Below are 21,871 nucleotides of genomic sequence, written 5' to 3'. Positions count from 1 at the left end.
GATTTGAGGGCGCCCCCCAGCCAAAGCTCCTTTTGCTACAGAGGGTGGCCTCTCCAGGCAACCTGACAGGCTCTCCCCAGAGGAGACACAGGCCCGCCTGTGGGTTCATCCAAAGGGGCTCCACTAAATCATTTCCATCCCAGCCATGCAGATAATTTCGGCTTGAGGTTTATCTGCAGAAGGACTCTGATATTCTCAAACAGCCCAACCGCTGTAACACAAGACAGCGGACGTCGACGTGTAAGTCGTGCAGGCCTCCCAGAGCTGCATCGCTGCCCACCTGGTGTCCCCTGTCCCCATTAATTTCTGCCAGCTTGTCCACTGGGCAGCCCCAAACAGGGTGGGATGGGAAAGATGTGTCCTTGATTCAGGAAGACACTTTGAGTTTTAGGTTTTGCATTTCTGTCTGATCCCAGCGTCTGTTAGAGGCAGACGGGGCTTGGGCTGATACATCGATCATCCTAGGGAAACGTTTCAGAGATTGTGAGCTACCTGAGCTGCCAGCAGTCGGAATTCATCAAATCCTATGACACTGCAGCTGGAAGTCCAAGCCAGACACTCACGTAATGGGACAGTGGGGTCCCCCATTTCTGGTACTGGGGCAAAGCTTTTCTACAAAAACCCCCAGTGCCCCCACTTGCTTCCTCCTTTCTGGGGTCAGCACTACCCCACACATCAGTCATCCACAGCATTCCACGGCCCACAGTCCAGTGGCTGGTGAATGGTGCCGGGCTCGTCCCCTTCTCAAACGCACGCCGGTCAAGATGCCAGGTAATTCTCTCCTTGACTTTCAAGATAAATGGCCCTCCACTGTCTACACGGGGTTTTGTATCCACAGCTGTTTTCGTTTTATTTTGTGTCTGGGATTTCACCAATGTCATGTAATTTTCACATTTTCCCAAATTGAGCAGTTTTATTTTCTACTTCTGCTCTACTGCTACATCACAGGAATTGTCTGGGCTCTCTTAAAAGGGCAGCATTTTTAAAGTTTCGAAAGACAACTTTACTTGAAAAGGAGCTCTGCAACTTATTTTCAGGGTCTCGTGCTTTTTGGATATTCAGGTCTGCTCTTCATCATTCATACGTACGATTTTCCATGTGACTTGAGGATAAATGGCCTTAATAAATCCCATTATTCTGAAGAACAATAAAAATAACAGGTCTGTGACACTGGGGCCATGATAAATAATATTTTTTATTTGGCCGCGTCATTATTATCTCTTTCCTCCCGCCTGGCTGCTGATCGACTGTGTCCCTGCAAACCCAGCCAGGGACTCTGGGCCCTGCCGGCGAGACAGGCAGCCTGGGAGCCTGTCTTCGGGCTTCGGCAAGTGTGGCGTCGACCATTCCCTGCAGTCAGAGACAGACACCAAACACTCCGACCACAGGAAACTACACTTCCAGCCACAGCAACCACGGTCCCTCCTTCTCCTCGGTGGAAGGATCCGGAATCCTGGATTTCTGCACCCACCTTCGGCTTTACTTAATTATTGGAGATCCAAGTCCGAAAGCCAAGAGTTCCTCACACTGGGGTTAAAAGGGCAAAGTGGAGGATATCAGAACAAGTTAATAAGCTTCAAGGTTCTCACAGAAGTTCTGGAGACCACAGTGGGATGACAGCTTGTTCCACTGGCATCGGCAAAAGGAATGAGCTTCTAAAATGGGTAACCAACAAGGACCTACTGTATAGCACAGGGAACTCTGCTCAATATTCTGTAACAACCTAATTGGGAAATGAATTTGAAAAAGAATACATACATGTATATGTATAACTGAATCACTTTGCTGCACACCTGAAACTGACACATTGTTAAACAACTCTACTCATCGGCCCAAGTCCTGGGTGCGGGAGGGGCAGGGGCCTGTGCAGTCTGGGTAGAAAACCTGCCCGATAGAGTCACGGGCCCCAGAGCAAGGCCAGCCTATCCTTACGAAGCCACGGGCAGTGGGGGACGCCCGCACTGAGCACTGCCTGTGGGCCCTTCTTTCCCTGACATCTTCCCTCCGAATTGTTCTGCGGAATTTGCACACCCCCCCACCCGTCACTCACGTCCCCTTAGGAGTCCTCAAGCTCACACATCCGATTTGGGCAGGGTCAGTGTCAGTCTTTCCTGGAGAAAGTCTCTCCTTTTCACTTTCGCCAGCTCTCACAGACCCCCACCGTGGGACCTACTGTATAGCACAGGGAACCCCCCCGCCGTGGGCCCGGCGTACACGGTGTCCCCGGGGAGAAGGAACAACAGTCACGGCCCTCTCTAGCCCTGGCCACGGGTAGGCCTGGTTCTGAGGGTCGGCCTCTCTGCTCACACCCACCGACCCGGCAGAGCAGGACCCTGAGCTCAGCCCCCTTCACAGGAGGGGCAGGTGGGGTGCGGGGGGAGGGGGACTTGCAGTCGGGACCCCGTGAACACGGAGCGGGGCCGAGGGGCCTCTGGCTGCACACTGCAGCGACTGGTGACTCTTCGAGGAATGCTCAGCAAACCTTGCAGCTCTTCTGGGCTCCGTGGTTGTTTGTCCGGGAAGGCAGACTCCTCCCGGCGTGGTCCCGGTGCCAGGGAGGGAGGCTCAGTGCACAGGACACCAAGCGGCTGAGGGCCCCTCCCTCATACCCAGACCCATCTTCCGCTCCCCTCTCCCCTCTGACCGCCCCACCGCCCCATCTGTGATGCCCACCCGTCCTCCTCCCAGACTTCTCACATTTGCTCCAATCTGGGGAGGACCTGAGCTTCAGAGACAGGGCTGAGGGATGGGGAAGGGGTCTGGGGTCTTCTCACTTCTCTCCTCCCTCTCTCGGCTCCACACCCAGCCCTCAAGCCTGCGTCTCAGGACTGTGTTTCCTCCTGAACACCCCATGCCCTCCGCTTACATTCCCCGGAAACACTCCTGGCCTCTGAAAGGCACCACAGCCACCCCGGCACGCAGCCTGCCCTCTGCTGCTCCGACAGCTCAGGCCATGATCACAAAACACCAGAGTCATTTATTCCCCATGGTCCTGGAGGCTGGAAGTCCAGGGTCGAGGTACAGGCAGGTCTGGTTCCTGGCGAGAGCCCTCCTACAGACGGCACCTTCATAGGTGGAGGGAGAGGGCTCCGGTCACCTCCTCTCATTGGAAGGGCACTGATCCCTTGACGGGGACTCCAACCTCATAACGTCATCTAAACCGCATCAGAGCCCAGAGGCCCCACCTCCAAACACCATCAAATTGGGGGTTAGGGCTGCTGTGCATTCATATGGAGTTCCTTAGGGCTTCAGTTAATTCATATGAGTTCTGGGTACGGGGCAGGGAGGAGACACAAACGTTTGGCCCACGGCTTCTTCGTCCTTCCGGCTGAAGACACACGACACCTCCAGCAGTTCCACCCTGAACTCCCATCACCTCCTGTGTCCCATCGGCCATCCAGCCTCACATCCTCCCCTGTGACCCTACCCGGTGTCTCCATTCTGAACCACCCTACCTACTGCTGCAAGCAACTTTCCATAAGGGTTCAAAAGCTTTACATACTCCCCAGGTGCTCCTAAATGGGAGACGGACCCTCCAGTGCTGACCCAGGGCTGCAGAGACCAGCACACAACCTCCCACCTCACCTAGTCACACGTTAGACTCCCATGCACACGGCTGTCTTCTCCCAGGGTCTGTCCCACCTGGACACACGCCGCTGGCCACAAAGCCCTTCACCTGCTTGCTCTCTGCATGTCAGACTCTTGGAGTGGATTCAGGGGTGCTGGGAGCCTGGGTCGCATGCACACCTAACAACGTGGAGAGGATGCAAACCAGAGATCCACCCACCCGAGAGGAGCCTGATGCATCCCCACTCAGTCTCCTCTTACCCAGGTCCCCAAATGTCCAGGGTCATCCAAACACCAGCTGGCATGAGGAACCATCAGACAGGATGCTGGAGGGGGCGCACCAAGGACTTAACCGACCGTGGATCAAATACCTGCCATTTTCAAGAATGGGTGACCATGCGAATACACTCCTCGCAGAGCTTGGGAGGCTGTGCGTGTGGGTCCTTGAACGTGCGGCCCCCTTTCAGGGTAAGGCCATGGGGCCTGTTGGCATCTGTCCAATTGGCCCATTAGTCCTGGAGTCGCAGCCCCACGGATACCTGCTTCCTCCCTCTTGTATGTCCCGTGATGTTCTAGCAAACCCACTCAGAAGGAGCTTGCTGAGTAAGGAAAGAATGACGCATGTGCTTTCCATGGCAGTAAGGGCCACATCAAGGGGACAGAGCAGGTTCCCAGGCCGGGCCTCTTGCCCTCTTGGGGGCTGCAGTGCGTCTGGCCACTCACTGGGCCCCTCTGCGCTCCTGCGCCGCCAGTGAGATGGGGCTGGGCTGAGGCCGGGTGATGCAGCAGCGCCGGCCTGCATCCTCGTGCCTGGCTAGCCAGCCTCGCCGCCCACCCCACCCCGCCCCCGGTCTCCATCCTTAAACCGAAACTCGTCCAGACTCTAGAGTCTGCAACATAGGTAAACAGGCCATCTGAGGATAAGGCAGGGGAAGAGACGGGCAGTAGAGTGCCCGTGGAGAGACCGAGTGTCCAGCCAAACCCTGCTGTGGGGCTGCACCACATTCCCCACTGTCTGCAGGTTCAGCCAACCCAGGCCTCATCTCCTGGGGTGTGAAGAGAGCTGTTACAGTTGAAGAAGTCGTCTGAAATTATGAAGACCAAAAATCACAGTGTTCCCCATGGTGTTAAAAATCCCAGGACGCTAGGTCTGAATTTGGCACTTCGTCTACTTACCATTATGGTGTGGGCTGGGCTCCAGAACTGGGGGGGATACAGGACAGGGTGGGCAGACCCTTGGGTAAGGATGTAGCCTTTGCTGCAGGAAAATGACAAGCACACACACAGGCATGAGGACTGTGATGGGGGACGGGCGTTCTGGTTGGGAAGGATGCACCAGCTTTACCCTGCACAGGACGTCCACCCCCATGGCTGGCTTCAGGGATGTGCCACTGGGCTTCCCAGGGGACTGCCCCACAGAGGTCCTCAAGCTTGATCTAATGCTACTCTCTTGCCATCTTGAAATGCTTAGTAATCTTTGAACCAGGGTCCCTGGAATTTCATCTTTCACTGAGTCCTGCAAATGACGTAGCCGGCCCTGTTCACCACAAACACGGTCCACGGAGGATGCTGTGTTGTCATTTGACTGGAAAAATGGATGTCATTATTTGGGGGAAAATAAGAGACTTTGGGTGATTCAGTATACAACCCCAGAATATTCCTATAGAAAAACTACCACTTTGAGTTATTGACACAAGTTGCGTTTCCTGAGGGCTGGGTTTGGTTGGCATGGTGCTCTGGCTGTTCTCTTTAACAATCTTCAGTCCTATATTCCCCAAAGCGTTCAGATTTTATCTGTGAAAGTTGAGAGTTTTGGGGGGGGAAAGGATGAAAGTCTTTTCTTTGTACTCAACAGGAAGTATGAAACTGAGAATCATGATTCAGCAACTAGAACGTACACAGTCATAGGGGTCCCTCTACCCCAATAGGAGGGTCAGAAGCCAAGGGCAGGATGTAGACGGGACCTCCAGCCCCCCAGCCCTAATCAGGTCTGTTGCTGGAGGACACCTGCATCGCAGACCAGCAGAGCTGCTTGCACGGGAGTTGGGCACCCCACGCTATTCAGGCTGCCTGCCTTACATGCTGGAACTCAGAGCTTTGGGAGCTATTTCCGGGGTCTACACACACAGAACTCAGTTCTCCTTACAGATTCCAGACCATTTAGCTGGGGAACATGGCATCTGGAGAGAAAGCCAGGGGTGAGGGTTGCTGCAGCTCTTTTCATGCATTTTCCTGGTTGATCATCAGCCAATCTGGAAAGAATCCACCCTTGTGTTCGCAAGTGTACTAAGAAAACAACCCATTATTCTGACTTAGAGGAGACGCTAATTCATGACTTACTAGTCACACGGCATTCAGACCCTCCGATCCAGGAAATGGACTGACGGGTCCCCCTAGGATCGGTGGCCAAGGCACAATCAGCTTTGATATTTTAAACACTTAGGGATCCCTCCGGGGATCATACAGAAACAATGAGTTTCAAAAGGACAGGCTTCAAACTAGCAAGAGAATGTTTAACAGCAGACTGAGGGGGAAAGTTTAGAAAAAAACTTAAGAAAATATAGAGTCAGCTTGCAGGCTCCATAGAAGAAATACTGGGACCTTGCACGAGATGCCCAGAGAGGCTGAAATGCAAACCCCAATGGGCTGAGGAAGAAAGCGAGCCTGTGTGAGCAGGAGAGGCAGTGGCTCAGCCCCACAAAGCAACTCCTATTTAAAGGAGGATCACAGCACAAAAGGGTCTCATTAGCCTCACATGAGAATGTGAAATGCTAGAGACAATTGTAAAGAGAGGAAGATGAAGCAGTTTAATAAAAGCTCCGATAACTCCCTGTGAGACAAGAAGCCTGGCTCGTGCTTTGGGAGCCCGTCCAGTGAACCTGGGGAGGTGATGCTACACAAGGTACTTGGCTTCACCAGGTGACACCTGGCCAGGACCCCGATAAATGAGTGACCACTCACTCCAGGCCACCTGGGGGAAAGTGTCTGGATCACGACAAAGATTAACGCCTCCAAGGAAGAGAGTTTAGGGTCATTGTACAAAGTGAAGGGTGGCCAGGTAAGCTGGGACAGGTGTGACATTCTGAGGGCTTGGGTGAAGCGGAGTGCAGTGCCACTTTCTTCAGTTTCCTGCATGTGAGCACTGAAACGAAACCTCAACGCTGGTTAACGGGAGGAGCAATGTTCCGAAGAGACACCAGGATGGATGTGCGGGCAAACCTCGCTTCCTTCTCGGTGTAATTCGTGGAAGAGTTAATAAAAAGCAGTAGTGCAACCAACACTTGGTTCATCATTCATAGAGTGCTAGGTGAAAATGGCCACAATTTAAAATCACGTGGGCAAAACAAAACCTGACCAAGATTACAAGGTGGTCATCTGCTCAGGGGCCCTAGCTTAGCTGCTGAGCTGGGAGACCTAGAGACAAAAGCATCCACAGAAGCCGACTAAGGACGTAGAGGTGTGCTGTCTAAAAACATGCTCAGCGATCACTGGTCACCAAGCCCTGATGCAGGAGCAGATGGAGAGAGAGACCTGCAGTAAACACCAGGCTTGAGTGAAAATACTGAATTATCAAAACCCATGTGAGGAGACCTGAATTTCTGTCCTGAAATACAAGCATACTGGCCGTTTTCAGGAATACTGAACATTTTGAGCTGCTCACCAACTAGTCTCAATTTTCCCCCAGTCGACATGATGTTTCAGCAAGGTCTCTGGCGTCAGTCCACCTGGTTTTAAATCTCGGCTTCCACACGCAGTAGCCATAAGACCCATGGACTTTAAATTGGGGATGAAAAGAAATCTTGCGAGGTGCTGAGGACAAGACAAGGAGAAAACCGTGAGAAGTACTCTGCACTGTTTGGGGGGAAACTTAAGAGTTCAATAAGACATTCTTTGAGCATTAGCTTAAGAGCAGGTTTTCTATCTACTGTCAAGATTCCCTCTCTTCCAAGTACCCCCAGCATCAGAGGTGGTGCCCACGTTTCAGGATTGTGCCACTCAGGGACGACAGGCTGCAGGTTGACAAAACGTCACAAATGGAGACTGCAAGGAAAGAACATATGCAGTGGGCAGCAGGATTGTTTCAAGGCTGGACTTCCTGATGTGCAGGCGAAGGGCTTGGAGTATAAACACAGAGGCTGTGACAGTGAGCTGATCTGTAGTCACTGACAGGAAATCCCTGCAACAGTTGTGTCCCAAAGTCGTATTTTGAACAAATGTTCTCTCCAGCTCTGTTTAGGTAGCACCCTGGTCATCCGCCAAACCTAATTCACCGCCCAGGGGCGAGTCCAAGCTCAGAAAAAAAAAAAAAGACATCCTTCTGGGTTATACCAGGAACAAGTAAACAGGAAAGGACAGTATCCTGTTTGGGGTCCTGTTTCATTGATTCCTGTCAGTTCAGACTTCCCCACCTCCATGCTTCCCCTGATGTTTCCCAGAGCCGAGTCCTTCCATCTGGTAGAACAAGTAATAAGAGAAGAAAAAATGCCGCTTCTATTAGCCAGTGTATAGAGAGTATGTCACTCAATTCTCAGAACTGGAAAGAAGGTTGTTTTTTAATTTCCGTTTTGAAAATAAAGTCATAGTTCAAAAGAGATGTAAGTAACCCATGCAAGTTCACAGAAGTAGGAAATAACAAAGGAGAACTTGAGTATGGTCCTCTCCGGCATCTCCCATCAGAACAGGCTCCTGTCCCGGCGCTTCCCCTCCTGAACCATCACTGTTGCGTTGATTGTCAGACACTTCATCACTCCCCCCCCAACCACGCGCCCTGGGGCTCAGATGGGCTCAGAGCTCCTTGCAGCCCTCGGGATGTGGGGTGGAATTGGCCTGGTTCACAGGTCCTGGGCCACCTGGAAGCTTCACTCCCAGGACACTGGGTTCACCCCTCCCAGCACCAGATCCCCTGGCTGATCCTCACACGCCCTTTACTTCCACGGTCCTCTGAGCCTCTGCACATGGCTTTCCAACCAGAACGTCCTTCATGGTCACTGGCACGGCTGACCGCACACATTCCCAGCCCAGCGCACCAGCCCGGCCCCTAAGGGGGCTGGTGAGTCAGGCGAGGTGAGTCACCTGTGCCCAGGGGCTGCATACAGCAGTGGCTCCCCTCAGCCCCGCAGCTCTGCAGGGCATGGTCCTTGCTGCATTCGGTGCTCTGAGCTCCTAACCCCTCTGCATTCCCTGGACGCTGCCATGCCTGACTGTGGGGAGACATCAGAGAACGTCGATGGGAATGATGGAAGGGAAAGCCTCCCCAGAGCTGGGGAAGCCTGCATTGACCACTCCTCCTATTCTGTGTGTCTGCGGTTGGCAGCGTAGAGGGTCCAGCCACTGTCAGGAGGACATTGCAGTGGGGAGCGTCTCACTCACCCATGCCTATGATGACTAACAGAGGCTCCGAGTTCCCTGAGTTAGCTGTCACTCCTAGGTCAAGAATGAGGGGGTGCAGTAAATCTGAGTCTGGGAGGGAAAATATGAACCCATGCCATGGGCAGGGGCACTGCCCCGAGGGCCTCCTCATCTGGGTGGCGACAGTGATGCAGCTGGAGCCTTTGTTTAGAAACAGGCACTTTCAATGCCGGCTTCTCCTTGAAGTTTCTCTCCACATCGTTTTACGGTTAAATGAGAATATTTTTCCGGTGAAGTTTTGTTTTTCGGATTTGAAAATGAACTTGCCTCCACTTGTGTGGTTTTTGCCTCTAAGGAAACTGTGTCCCCAGGTAAGAGCAGCTCCTGAGGAAGAGAACCGAGTGGAAAGGGGGACGGCGTCTGCAGAACCTCTGTGATCTCAGGCAGAGAGCGCAGAAAGCGGGATTAATGGTAATTTCACTCACCAGCAGAGGCAGCGGTATGAGAGCAGAGCCCTGCCTCCGCCGCTGCACCTGCTTGTACAGTTCAAATTAAAACCTGAAACCCAGCAAATCCCACTTCACAATGGCTTTCCGTGCTGGAGCCTGGGAATTAAAGGCCTCCGTTGTTTGGAAGGATTATTTCCCTGCCTCTACCAGCTTCAAAGAAATGCGAATCTTCCCTCGCTCACTCTTCTATTGATCCTCGATCAGATGACTTTGTTTTGGATTCCTACCGAAACAAAGACAAACAGATACATTTTAAGCACTTTCATGTATGGCTTTGTTTCAGTTCAGAATTCTTACTGTGCAGCTACTTCCTTGTTATAAAGATTACTAGGCAGTTGGGGGGAAATCAGGGAATTACCATAAATTCTGTTCACTAAATACCAACACTTTCAGGCAAATTATCTCAATTGTAAAATACTTTGGCATCCCAAGTAATTATATGCAATTAAAACCCCACTGTTCCTTTCCTTTCCCTTGTTAATTTATAACAAGAGTACCTGCACTCAGGAAAACGAAAAGCTTAGCAAGCACTGGAAATCAAAGACATCTCTCAACACTGCCAAAGTAAAGCCAAACATTTATCCTACTCATTGGGCACTTCAGATTTCAGATGAAATTATGTCATACTCGCCTCCTCTTTAATGAACTATAAAGAATCTGGAGAGTGTTTCCTTGAAGACAGAATGTTCTCAGGCTCTTTGTAAATACACCGAGGAGGGTTTCTGCCCTGCCCGCTCTCCACTCCAGGGCATGACTCAGATACCTGCGCTGGGATTAATGAGTTTCGCTCTGGGCCACACTGCACTGCTTTTGACATGCTTCCTGGTCCTCCCAAGGGCTGCTGCTGAATCTGCATTTAAACCTCCGATTAGTAAGTCGACCTGCAGCCGCCCCAGTGCCAGGCACCCAGGCAATCTGCCTGGGCTTGGCCCATGAAGACCCTCTTCTCCCCCCACCTCACCTCCCCAGCAGTGACCCGGGATCCAGCTCTCCCTCTGGCAGGTGCTTGCAATGGGACCAGAAAAAGCTCTCCTTGGGCAGAGCTCCTTCCCCCACACCCTAAGTCCAAGTTCTGTGCAAGTGACATTAATTTATGGGAGGTAAGAGGGTAATTATCTCATGCACATTCATTTGCAACCAACCATACAAAAAAAGGGACTCTTCTTTAGGAAAATTGTTAAGAACTCAGTCCATGCTTGCTGGGATACAAGGGATGACCAACAGTCCAGATTTTTCCAGGATGGAGGAGGCTATCGGGACTGAGACTTCCAGTGTGGAAAACCAGAAAATCCAGGGCAAACCGGACAAGCTGGTCACCCTCACGTACCTTGTGGCTCAGTCGTCCATGTGACCCTGTATGACCAGGACCTGACTGGGCATGTGCGGCTCAAACTGTAGCTCCTGCACCTAAGGGCAGTTACCCCCCAGCTTTGGTCCAGCAAGGTTTGCGCACAGACCCCACTGGTCCAGCCCATTATCTGGGCTCCAGGCACTGATACAGACAAGAGCCCAGGGCTCCGGGGGCTCCAATACTGCTACAGACAAGGCCACATGTTGGAGAAGAGTCTCCACACCCCCCTGCCTGCACCACACAGCCCTTATCAATAAACGAAGAGGATTTTCCTTATCAGCCCCCTCCTCACCAGCTCCAGGGTCAGAGTCCAGCAAACAGGAAATCCTCCCAGCGGCAGTAGGAGAGAAATCAATCTGGGCAGAGCCCACACTTCTCAGGAGAAATTTACTTCCATAAGTATCCTTTTCTGCAGTATTTGGGCTTCCAATGGGGCAGGAGGAGGGGCCCTGGGGATGAACCCCACTGTACAGTGGTTCTGCCTCATTGCAAAGCTGGGCCTGGATGCAGGGCACTGCCCATCTTCAGTCCATCATCCCAGGATGCCCCTCACTGTTCACTCTCCCCCAGCCTTGTGGCCGCCCATCTCTGAGAGGCACCTACCCTCCTGCACCTCCAAGGAACACGTGGGGAGCTTTGCTGCCCCTTCCTGCCTCTCGGGACTGGCTGCAGGGCTGCAAGCGACGATTGGGGTAACCACACTGGGTGCTGCTGGAAGGGAAGGGGGGACTGAGCACGAACCCCACCCCCACCAAGGGCTGAGGGCAGAGCAGGACGCCACACGTGACCACCCCCTCTCCACATCCTCACAATCGTCCACTGGAATGTGGGCTCTTCAGATCTCCAAAAGCCGGAGTGAAACATTTTCTCATTGGAAGCCAAATCCGATGGTTTGTTTTTGAGAGATCCTTCACGTTAGGGTTTACCAACGTTCTCAAATCTAAGTTGTACTGAAAAAATAAAAACAAAAAGCCAGACAACCTGGCCATGAGCCTCAACTTGACCGTTTGTCCATGATCAGTCTGGAGAGGGACTTCACAGGCCCCGAAAGAGTCACACGTCCCTCACCAGCTGAGCTGGCACCATTCTCTGTCTTCTGCAGTGGTGGAGACTAGTTAAAAGAGGCAGCAAATCTCAAAGAGATGAGCACTGGTTAACAACTGTACTATAATAATACATAGTAACTTTTCCCATTGAGTTATTTTCACCACGTCTCAATGCCCAGGGGAAACAGAATCACCAAGATTGTTATCAGGGAAACTAAGTAGCAGAACCCTTCAAAAATGGGGCATTCTGATAAACATCTGTCACATTAACGTGACCTGTGTTTTAATTTAAAATAGAGGCCTGAACATTTCTTGACAGTATCAAGATGCAGGATGAACCTGGCCCCACATGAGATCCATGCCCCCTGAGTGATGTCTGCTCCCTTAGGTTATAGAAGCTACAAGGTTTCCCATCCTGAAGAAGTGAAGTGTTTTACCAATAAGGCAATTGGAGAAGAGTGTTACCAACTGTTGCAGGTGCCCTGATAGACCCAGTAGCCATGTCTGTTGAATCCAGGTGGCCCTTCCCAGCCCACCTCCTGGGTGTGATTCTAGAGCACTGCTCACTAGAACTTTCTGCCATGATGAAAATGTCCTACATCTACATTGCCCACTGCACTAGCCATTAGTCTCACATGGCTACTGAGCACTTGAAATGTGCCTGGTGAACCTGAGGAACTATATTTAAAATTGTATTGTGTTTACATTTAGATTTGATAGCACGCATGGCAAGCGGCTGCCATATTGCACGCCACAGGTTCTGAACTTAAAATGAGCAATGGAGCAAAAGTAAAAAAGCCAAAAAAGAAAAAGAAAAAAAGACACTTTGTAGTGTCTTACTAGGCAATTGTAATTATGTATCAAAAGCCTTTACAAGGTGTACATTTTTTTCCCTAAGAATTTCATTCCAAGAGATCTACCCTAAAGAGCTAACTGAGGTCTCAAAGATTATGGTATACAATTATAAACAATGCTGTTATCTAGAATTATTTAAAAACCCCAAACCAACACAGTGCTCCAAAATAGAGAAAGGATTAAATGAATTATGTTTATCCAATAGGATGACATATGTCTAAGAATATTAAATGACATTGGGAAATGTCTTAATATAATTTTAATTGAAATGTCTGGATACAAAACACTACATAAAATATGATTCTTATTTTATTTATGTTTGTATTTATATCCCCCAAAATACTGCCTAGGGTTATACCTGAGTGGAGGAATTATTTCTCTCTTACAATTTTCTATATTTTCTTTCATGTGCCTAAATTATTTTTACAGAAAGAAAAAAATCAATGGCGTGAATTCATTTAGTCCCCCAATGTGTCATTCAGAAAGTGGGCATTTGGAATAGTAAATGGTACCCAGGGAGCAGAGGAAATAGCTCTCAGCACTTACCGTTTGGTTCACGCCATTAGGGTACCACTTAGGTGCATTCTTAACTGAGTAAATTAACTGACTATTGGCTTAATGTATGGATCCCTTCCGGATATTGTCCCTTTCTTTGCTGTGCACGGCTCTGCACTGTGTCCCAAGGAAACTGTTTGGTTCCAAGAGAGAAATGGCATAGACCCTGATTATTTAAAATAATAATAGCTACAAAACAATCAAATGTAAAAACCCAATGACAGGAGTTGATGGACTTTGAGAAATACCTGCCTTACGCCTTCCATGCCTTGTAGCAAGGCACGCATTCGGAAGCTCTGGGAGGGGAGGAGAGGCTCCCTTTTCAAGGATCTGTATCCTTCCAGCACTTCTGGTCTGATTGGTCCTGCAGCTTGAGATGAACCCCGTGGCTGGGAGAAGACAGCACAGTCTACTTCCTTGCCAATAGGAGGGCCGACCAACAGCTCTAAACTTGAACTCTATGCAAACTTGTGATGACTAACTTAGTGAATCATGTCAAATTTTAAACTTTATTTCATTTTATTTTTTATCAGCTGCTGGATAATTGAAGGGGAGAAGATGCCCAATTGACATCCCGCCCCAGGCATCAGCCTGTCTTGTCACAGCCTTGCCTCCCAAGACATGTGTCAAGAGGATGTGGCTTCGCACAGAAGTGGTCCCCCTCTACCTTGTCAAAATTTCCTGGCTTCCTCCTGCTGTCAGAAAGCACCCTCCCTCTCTGCTCCATCAGCCGCTGCTTCCAATAGAAGGTAAACATCCTCCAAATCAATAATTGATGAAAAGGACTTTTAAAAGAAGTAGTGACCCTCAAATCTCACTTCGATATTCTTGTTTTGACACAACCATTATCTGTCATCTTTAGAAAACCACCGAAGTCTAAATTATCAGCAAAATAAAGTTTAAATCACAGACTACATTTTTTTCCTGTATTGAACTACTTGAGGAGGAAGGTACCAATTTTAAAAATAAATGAATGAATGATGACCCATCCGGTACATTCCACCTATGGACAAAGTGGCATCGTCAGTCAGAAATGAATCCCTGGCTGCCCTAACCCAGCTGGCGCCCCTCCTGTCACACCACCCACACCTGGATGGCGAACTCACCCATATTTGGAAACAGATTTCACATCAGAATCATAATACCTGAAAAGTTTAACTTGAAAAGCCAAACATCCAAAAAGTCTGTGGTATCCCCAAATTTAAGATTCTGCAAGAGTGGTAGCCGGGTTTCATTACACATCCTGAATCTTAGCTGGAAAAAAAAAAAAAAAAGAATATAAAATAGCACAAATGTGAAAAGCAGTGGAGTTGAATATTTCCTCGGGAGTTTCCTTCATTTTGCTTTTTAATTCTAACTTCAAAAATGCATTTCTTCACATCAAGAGGATAATTCCAAAAGAAAACAAAGGGAGAGCAGCAGCTAGGTGCAGTGAGTGGACTCATGTTTTGAACTATTTCGTGTGGGCAGCGATCTTGGCTATTGGCCCAGATTTTAAATGTTGGTATTTGGAGGGCTGGTGGTGTCTTTCACTGTCACCAATTCTGACTATTTTAAGTACATTTATTGGTGTCTTCAGCATAATTTGCAGGTAATTATTTATTTTTCAAACATATTCATGATTGCCTTCATTTAAATATTAAGCTTCCAAATGTATTTTAAATTAATTCATTTACATTATACACACACACATTTTCTTTTCAAATTGAAATCTGTATTCCACAGAGGCAAGCCCACCTATAATATGGTATCTTCTGTGGGCAGAATTAATGCGTCAAGGTGGAAGGGGTTGAAAGAAGACTCTCTGTCTTTTTTGGAGAATATGGTGCATTCCCACAGCCTGAATCGGTATAAAAGGCTGCATCCGTCATTCCTGGTGCCCGCCCCAATTTTCTTTCTTCTCTATTGTTACCCTCTCTCCTTACCCCCTTAAAACAGTGATGGGTAAATAAAAAGAATGGATCTTAATTAAATGCAAATCAACATAGGAACCAGCTATTGTGCATGAAGTGTCACACAAGGATAAGGCCTAAGGGAGTGGGGTAAGCTCTCTGCCCTGAGTGATGGTGGAGGGGACCTGCAGACCCTGAGATGCCCTCGGATGGTCCCTGCATCCCTTCCACCTTGCACACTGATATAGCCAGTCAGGGATGGTGAGAATCAATCAGTAACCCACAGCCTCAGACTCGCGGGGACTTCACACACCAAAGGCTTCTTTTCGTTCCTGTCATGTGTCCATCAGGGAGGCCATGGGGCCTCTGCTCACCCTCCCAACAAAGGTCCCCAGGCTGATGGCGGCTTCATCTCCGCATGTGAATCGTGCACCTGCCCTTATAGCTGCTCTAGGGAATGGCACGTGTCCCTCTACTCACACTTCACCCTCCACAAGACACACAGCCACATCCAGTCCCAAGTGAGAGAGCAAGAGCCACCCGCCATGTTCCTGGAAGTAGGGGCTGGGGATGTCTGAGCAGACCTACAGACCACAACAAGCAGGAGTGTGCTGGGCCCTGGGGCCCAGGCTGGGAACACAACGCTACTCAAGACAACCCATTCCCTTTGCCATACAGCTCAATGTCCCCAACTTCCTTGGCATCTGGCGTGGCCATTGACCTAGTTCTACCATTGGGACTTATGAAAGCTCTGCTGGGGGACTCCTGAGAATGACCATTTTTTCAGGGATAAGTAAATTCTTTTTCTTCTGCCTGCCTTTCTTTTCTCCCTATTTGAACATGTGCGTCTGAAGGTGTGATGCTTGGAGTTGTGGCAGTCATACTGAAGCCATGAGGCAACATCAACAAGCTGTGGATGGTGGAGCAGAAAAAAAGAAGGAGTCTTGGCCTTCATGACACCGTGGAGCCACTGCATCAAACCCTGAAATGCACACCTCCAGGCTGCTTATGTGGGAAAATGGAGTGACTGTTCCGCTTAAGTCAGGACTAGTCAAATATTTTGTTGTGTGTAATGGAATGAATCCAAACTGATTCAATCACACTTCTGCGAATAACCAGCCAGAAAGTAGACTATCATCAACATTGCAACAGAGATCTAAGAGTCAGTGAAGGGACCATGAAGGGGGATTAATTCCACTGGAGCAGTTGGGGACACTCTCTTGACTAGTAAAGATGCTGAAGAACTGGTAGGAACCTGGCACCAGGCGAGCGTCTGCAGCATCCGAGTGCAGAGGATAACGCCCTTTCATTGCACCTTTCATTCGACAGTCACTGACTCAGCACCAGGCTCTGGGCTAGACAGTGGGCGGAGGAGAGGTGGCTGATTAAGGTAGGTTATTTTTTGCCAATGCTCTCACGTCTCCAGTTGGGAAACTGGTTGGACGAAAGCACAGAGAGGCTGATTTCTTTGGGCCACACGTGGACAGAGCCTTTTTGACAGTGACAACAGGATCACACAAGCGAAGACAGGCAAAAAGGTGGGAGATGGAGGTTACCAACAGGACCTGGGGACCCATCTGTGCCCTTGGCTCCCAGAAGGTAGCAGAACACCTGAGTCCAGGCTCGGTTACAGGTACAAGAGCTACCACTGCTCATGTCCTTTCAATGTAGATTTCTGTCCCCCATGGGCGCCGACTCTTACTTTAGTCTAGTACAGCCTAGAGTGCCTGACTTAATAGGAAGCTGTAAGTGACTCAAAAGCACTTCAGAATTCCTGGATGAAAGCAGCTCTAGAAACTCAGAGTGTAATTAACTGTGGAAAAGTTAAGAAGTCCGGACTTGGCAGCAGCAATTGAAGTAGCTTTAAAAGGGCTCCCCTTCCCTCTCGTGTCCTTAATGAGGGTAACTTTAATTACATGACATTAAAATCTGGCGGCTTTACCCTCTTTAATTTGATCAGTTGTAAGTCAGACAGCTTTGGTGCCAGTTCTCAAAGGGTGTCTTGTTAGTTCACCAGTCTGAGCGCTGAAGTCTAGGAAGACACGTAAGACAAAAACACATTGATTTTTAGTTTGGAAAGGCAGAGAGGAAATACAGTGGAGCTCCATAAAATCATGACAGGCATGAAAAGAGTTAAAAGAAAACTCTCTTCCGAGTCTTCAGTATGACTAGAATGTTCACGAAAACGAAAGGAAGGCCTCACTTACCTGGTAAGTGGCAGAAGGGAACAAACTCCCAGACACCTGGGCTCAGGGCACCAGGGGGCCTGTCCCATTGCTCGTCTAGGGGATGGCTGGGGCCCTGGTCATTTTCCTAAGGCGTTTCTGAGACTATCTTGTCATCATGCAGAAACCCCGCTGTAAGGCGCTATTTCCCCCTTCCCCACCGTGACCCCAGACTACGGTGTCTACAGTCCTGTCAAAGTTTCCTCTCCACATGGCCATCACTGGGAGTTTGTCCAAGACTTCCTCCACCAAGAACAAGAAGAACCATGTGTTAAGTCTCGTTGCGTGTTCGATGGTGGCCGTCAAAAGATACGTCAATGTCCTAACACCCAGCACCTGGGAATGGGACCTCGTTTGGAAAAATGGTCTTTGCAGATGTAACTGATTTAAGGATGTTGATGTGAAGAGATCATTCTGGATTATCTGGGTAGCCCCTAAGTCCAATGGCAAGTGTCCTTATAAGAAACAGAAGAGAGACACAGACACAGAGGAGGAGGCCATGTACAGACAGGGACAGAGTTTGGAGTGATGTAGCCAGAAGCCCAGGAACACCTAGAGCCCCAGCAGCTGGGTGAGGCAGGAAGGGTCATCCCCTGGAGCCTGTGGAGGGAGCTGGGCCCCAAGACACCTTGATCTCAGACATCTGGCCTCCAGACTGTGAGGGAATAAAGGTCTGTTGTATTAAGCACCCCAGTTAGTGGTGCTGTGTTAGGGCCACCAGGATACACACCGAGCCCCAGGCACCAGGGGCCCCAGGACACCCTGCTGAGTTGCTCTTCAGGTGCTGCCACTTCCAATGGCGGGGCTGGACTGTGGGGGGCACAGGGGTCCCCTGTCAGTCCCCTTGGCTCCAGAAGCCCCTCCTTCCTGGGCCTCGTGCGCAGGTAGAGCTGGGAGGCGACACTGATCATCCCTCCGGGCTGCCCAGAACCGGCCATTTCTCTGCATGACTGCTGTGTGTAGGCCCCAGATGTGCTGAGTCTCCTCCCAGGACATTCAGGGGCCCTCAATGTCCCTGCATAGGTTGGAGTCTCTTGATCTTCTGGACCCCGAATCCCCGCCCAGCCCCCTGGTGGCTCAGGGCTGTGGCCCCAGAAATCTCTGTGTAACAACAGTCTCTTGATCTGCCGTGAAACCTACTTCAGATAAAACTGGGTGTGCCCTCGACATCTTATGCCTAAAACTGGGGCCAAAAATCCACAGTGGGAAGTCATTGAGGTTTTAAGTTTTCAACAAGCTCATGTACAAAATCATTCTTCACATTACGGTAAATGTTCCATAAAGCCCCTGGTTAGATTTTTTTTTTTTTTTTTTTTTTTATAAAGACTGTGATGTGGGATGGAGTTTTTTTTTTTTTTTAAATTTATTTATTTATTTTTGGCTGTGTTGGGTCTTCATTTCTGTGCGAGGGTTTTCTCTAGTTGCGGCGAGCGGGGGCCACTCTTCATCGCGGTGTGCGGGCCTCTCATTGTCGTGGCCTCTCTTGTTGCGGAGAACAGGCTCCAGACGCGCAGGCTCAGTAGTTGTGGCTCACGGGCCTAGTTGCTCCGCGGCATGTGGGATCTTCCCAGACCCGGGCTCGAACCCGTGTCCCCTGCATTGGCAGGCGGATTCTCAAGCACTGCGCCACCAGGGAAGTCCCTGGTTAGATCTTTTAATGACCAGCTGAGTGCAGGTTTCCATTTGGGTTTCTAACATGCGCAGGACCCGCTCCACGTGGGTCCTGAGTTACCGAATTCATGGTTGGGGGAAGCGTCCCCTGTGGACACAGCCGGGAGCCCCCTTACTCTCCGGTCATCTTATTCCAAACACCAAACTCACAGTGAATGGGAGAGTCTAAGCACAGACCAGTTCACCTTCCTGCTGGGGGTCCATTGATGCCGTTTAGTGAACAGAGAACACGAAAATATGAGGTGACTACCTATTCCAAGAGAAGAATTGCAGAATATTTTATAAATCCCCAAATAAGATTCTGGGGGACAATACACAACCACAGAGAAGCTCAGATTAAAGATACAAATGTTTTGTCTTTTTGGGCCCTTAGCGTTAAGGTATATTCCCCACAATATCTAGATGCCCTGTAGCCATAACTGCATTTTCTAAAGTCAATTGCATTGATGTCATATTGTTTGGCCCCAAAACTGACCCTTTAAGTGTGTGTCTATGGGTGATTAAGGCAATTATGAAGGTTATTAATTCTGCCCTATGCCTCCCCGACCTGTGCTGGTCACCCTGCAGGTATGGAAGGACACACAGCAGAGGATGCCTGTCCTGAAAACAAAAGCAGAATTCTCCTGGAATGGCTTTTATGAATTTATCATCAAAATACACCCCTCAGCAACAGATACTCAAGTCAGTTTATGAGAGGAAAGCAGACCTGCTCAGTTGAGAATAAACACAAGGGCAGAAGGAATTATAACAACTCTGAAAAATTGAAACAAAGAAATAATGGTGTAGAAGCGCAATGCAAATTACGCCATTTATATTTTAGACGAGGACTCCAGCCAAAGTCTGTGAAGAATTTTAAGGTTTGAATTAGACTTTAAAATACATTGCCCGTGTTTGAAATGAATAATAATAATAAAGTAGCTTTTCTAAACGAATGTGCTGTTGACTGACCTACTCTAAAATGTGACTGATTCGGGCTTTCTGTCCACACAGACTCACAGAGCACCTGCCACGGGGATGCAGGAGCCAGGACCCTGGGTCTCCCTGCCACCCTCTGCTCTCAGGGTCCTGGGCAATGTCCCTGCTCTGGATCCTGCAGACAGAGCAGCCTGAGGTGGGCACTGGTCACTGGGCTGCTGCCCCCTGTGCCGGCCTCAGCAAACCCCCACAGGACCAGCCCCCTCTACCTGCCAGTCCTCGGGGTCCCTGAGGCACATCAGCTGCTCCCTCATTTGGGGCCAATACCTTCCTAATGTCCCCACCCCTGTCCAGGGCCCCAAAGCAGAAGTGTGTGTGAGACACGCATTTAGTGCGTTGCAGATTGCCCACTTTACACATGGGATCCCAGGTTCCTGGGTGTCTGCTGGTGACCCCAGGAGCCTGGCCCAGGACACCAATGCCACACCAGGATCCCCGGTTCTCAGACTGGCCCCTGCATGCAAACACCATCTGCCTGTCCTCTTCCTTCCTGGAATGAGCGGCTATCCAGAGGTGTCCCCTGTTCCCAGCACCCTTCACACTTCTGCCTGGACCTCCCCATGACAGACACCAGCAGGGGCAAGCAAACCCCCCAACGGGTGCAGTGAGGCTCCCATCTCACCAGGGCCCCTGGCTTCCCCACAAGGAGCCACCTCCAGTTCTCAGGTGGGCTCCCCTCACGACCGTGGAGGAGACGCGGGCACCTTCCTCAACAGGCGCCTTAGCAGATGTGCAAACGCATCCAGCCTGGAGAACCCTCACCCAGGCAGGAAGGCAGGTGGGCAGGATTGCTCCACAGCCCCACGTGGACTAATAACTGATTGAATACCATTGAAATGCCCTTTAATTGTGAGCTAATTCGATCGACTCTGGGATCCTGAGCAACGGTGCTTGACACGTGGCAAGGATCCACGTGTGCTGCCCTGAAAACATAGGGAAGACGTCATTAAGGGGACATCGGGCTGCAGACAACCGTCAAAATGGGCCTGTGTCACGTGCACAAAGACACGTGCAAAGCTACGCACAGGCACACACCAAGGTGTGCACGTGTCCCGCTGTGAGTGTGCAGAGGGGCAGAAAGGATACCCGCAGGGAAGGGACAGTGGGTACCTCTGGGAATGGAACAGAGAATTGACAGAGGAAGGTAGGGGATGGGGTTGTCAAGGGATATTTTTATTTTATGTGGAAATTTTAATGACAGAAGTGTACGTATGTTGCTCCCATTGCAACCAAGCAGGACCCTATGAGACTTTCCCAGAATAGACCCCTACCCATGTCCTCTCCCTGCCTTTTGTCTGTCGAAAAACTTTAGTCAAAGAATACATTTAATCAGAAGAGTGTAAAAATGCAGAAAGAAAGGAAAACAGTCAAGTAAGAAAAAATAATAATATCTTAGCCATTAAACAAGGCCAAGGACCTTCAGTTCTTCCTCAAGGACTATAGATAATATTCTGAGCCATGTCCTTTGAGCTGTTTTGCAGATACTGAAACCCCCATCAGGTGGAAGAAGTTAACTGTCTGATGCCCACAAGCACGTAGACCCCAGACTGGCTGGAACCAGAAGGTTGATGGTGCAGACTCCCAATTACCTCACCACCACCCAATCAGAAGAGCGTCCACGAGCTTATCACGCCCTGCTCCTCGAGCACTATAAAACTCCTCACTACCCACTCCAGGGTGGGACACACACAGTCTTGAGGGCATTAGCTCAACATGGCCCCCTTTGCCTGGCAAAGCAAGAAAGCTATTTCTTTCTACTTCACCCAAAACTCCGTCTCCGAGATTTAATCCAGCCCCGGTGTACAGAGGCCAAATTTCAGCAACATCATCATTAAAAAACAAAAACAATTAAGATGTGTAATAGTAATAGTAAAGG

The sequence above is a fragment of the Balaenoptera physalus genome (genome assembly GCF_965194825.1).
Source record: "Balaenoptera physalus genome assembly, chromosome: 3".
NCBI lineage: Eukaryota > Metazoa > Chordata > Mammalia > Artiodactyla > Balaenopteridae > Balaenoptera > Balaenoptera physalus.
Note: the sequence above shows the minus strand (reverse complement) of the source record.